This window comes from Arvicanthis niloticus, chromosome 16, assembly GCF_011762505.2.
Source record: "Arvicanthis niloticus isolate mArvNil1 chromosome 16, mArvNil1.pat.X, whole genome shotgun sequence".
Lineage (NCBI taxonomy): Eukaryota > Metazoa > Chordata > Mammalia > Rodentia > Muridae > Arvicanthis > Arvicanthis niloticus.
In genome coordinates, this window is record NC_047673.1 from 13,837,840 (window position 1) to 13,840,292 (window position 2,453).

The 2,453-nt window shown below is 43.0% G+C and overlaps 1 long non-coding RNA gene across 1 annotated transcript; it reads left to right on the forward strand.

The window, feature by feature from the left end:
• Nucleotides 1-602: 602 nt before the first annotated feature.
• On the forward strand, nt 603-1,601 carry LOC143434594 (uncharacterized). Its single transcript, XR_013104207.1, has 2 exons — nt 603-847; nt 1,384-1,601. It is a non-coding gene; the product is annotated as an uncharacterized LOC143434594 (long non-coding RNA).
• The last annotated feature ends 852 nt before the right edge of the window (nt 1,602-2,453 follow it).

The window sequence follows — 2,453 nt, forward strand, 5'->3', positions numbered from 1 at the left end:
GGTCCCAAGTGTGAAGAAACACCAGGAACACAGTATTGGGAGATGCGTCCCATCACTTTGGCTTCTTCATAAACAACCACTGTAGCTTCGCAGTCACATACTCTGTCTCTTGAACTCAATTCACAAGGGAGCATAATAAGGCCGTCTTATTTTCTCTATAAAGGCCCAAAACAGGGTGTTCACAAGTATACTTTCATGAGGATGATTGATAATACCCCGAATCGTGCAAAAAAAATGGACTCTACAGTCAGCTTGGTCAAGGTCTGGTCCAGAGTCCAGACTTTCTGAGAAGAGCAGGCTCCAACTTCAAAACACAAAAATCCTTTGTTCCATGAGCTTATTTAATTAGGCAATGTCTAAGTCTTTTCTTTTCCTCACTGAGAGGTAAATGCTCAAGCAGATGGGAAATAGGGGAAGACAGCAGGGCCCCTTCATCATTATCACTGGTGGTGGTGGTGGTGATGTCACTGAACAGAAAGAGCAACTTCATGATGGAAGCCATGAGGACAGAAGAACATCAAAGGGATCCTGAGGGCAACAGACACTATCAGTTCCCATCAAAGAGTGCTTCCTCTAAGGGTGGGGCCTGTCTCAGTCCTATAAATGCAGGCTTGCTCCCCAGGACTCTCCACACACTGGGCTCCTGCTCACCAATCCTCCAGGTGACTCTCAGCCATGAAGACCCTTGTCCTCCTCTCTGCCCTTGTCCTGCTGGCCTTCCAGGTGCAGGCTGATCCTATCCAAGAGACAGATGAAGGGACTAAAGCTAAGGAGCAACCAGGGGAAGAGGACCAGGATGTGTCTGTCTCCTTTGAAGTCCCAGAAGTCTCTGCTCGTCGCAGTAATGGTGAGTACTGGTGCCCAGTGTGATGGAGGCTTGGAGTCTCCTGAGGGAGGGTTGTAGATGAGCCCTGGAATCCTGTGGAGAGTAATCTGTCTCCCTTGGCAATTCTAGTTTAATTTGTTTTATATTCATTACAGTACCAGTGAGAGTGAAGTAACTCAAATTGAATTTCTTTCCCATAAAGATTTTACTGTAAAAAATACACACGGGAAGTTCACTAGAATACAGAGCAATCCTGTACTCTGAATAGATGCTTACAGAACACAAGGAGTCATCTTCTTAGGTATTAGTAGAAATTGTTCTTTGTATAAAGAAAACTGAATCAATTTGTGAGCATACTCAAGTGTCTACATGGTGACAAAAGAACACAGAAATTAAAGACAGATCAGAATGTCTCTCAAGTGCATGACCAACACCCCTGGAGTTCATTATGTATTGAGATGTCCACACTGAATCTCATCTCCTCATAGGATCACATACCATTCCATGCTGCCAACCTCAAAACTGAATGCCTGATTGTTTTCAACTCTTTTCATCAGGAAAGGTGACTTGCCACTGTAGAGCTAAATCCTGCAGATGGGGAGAAAGAGTTAATGGGACCTGCAAAATAAATAACTTACTGTTCATATCCTGCTGCCGCTGAGCATGGAGACCAGAAGAACAAGACAACAATGAACCCTGAGGCCACTGATGCTCACTGCTGATGACCACTCCATTTGAGCTGCTTCTTTTCCTCCAATAAATTGCTTGCAATGTGCTACTTGTGTGTTTGCACTCTTTGATGTTTGCTACAAGACTCAGGCAGAACTCTGTATATAATGTTTCAGACCCAATTGGACACCTTTGAAGATGTAGAAATAATTCAGTCTTTACTCACAGAATACTGCCTCCATATACTAACAAGTTAAGGATGACTTGAGGTTCAGAAACGAAATGTAAAGAAAGCTCAGAATGTTCAAGATGCTGCTACACGTCTTTCCTGACTTGTGACTCTGCCTTCAAGTAGAGTTGAATCACTCTCAAAGACATTGCCTACATGTTAAGAAGAACTGCTCTTGGGTTTCAGGTTTACACACTTCTAAATGTTATATTTTAGAGTCCTGCTGTATCTGTAGAAAGTGTTGAAGTTTCAATGAATCAGGCCTGGATTATATCCCTGGCTTCTAAGCCCTGGGTTATTTTTGGCTTAATGGAGACAACTTTTATCAATACAAAAAGTCAGTCAGGAACACAATGGGTAGGATGAAAAGCAGGGCCCCCCACTCTATGATGTGCACATTATCTGCAGTATCTACCCTCATATAGGACAACATATGTTTTCTATACAGAAAACTTCTTCATATACAGAAAGTGTGCATGTCTGTTGACCCCAGTGTGCTCTTCAGGTACACTCAAGAGAGTTACCATATAGATTTGAAGGGCTTAATGCAGCTTGGAAGATATTTCCAAGACAAATAAAGAAATCAGTAGAAAATGCTTGCATCTTTAGTCTCCATTCAGGCTACTGGTGCCAAGAGTCAGGCTCTAAATCACCACACATTCCTTCAGGGAAAACCATGTCCTGATGAAAGGATAGCAGTGGTGGTGACCTTGTAGACTGCAGCTTCTA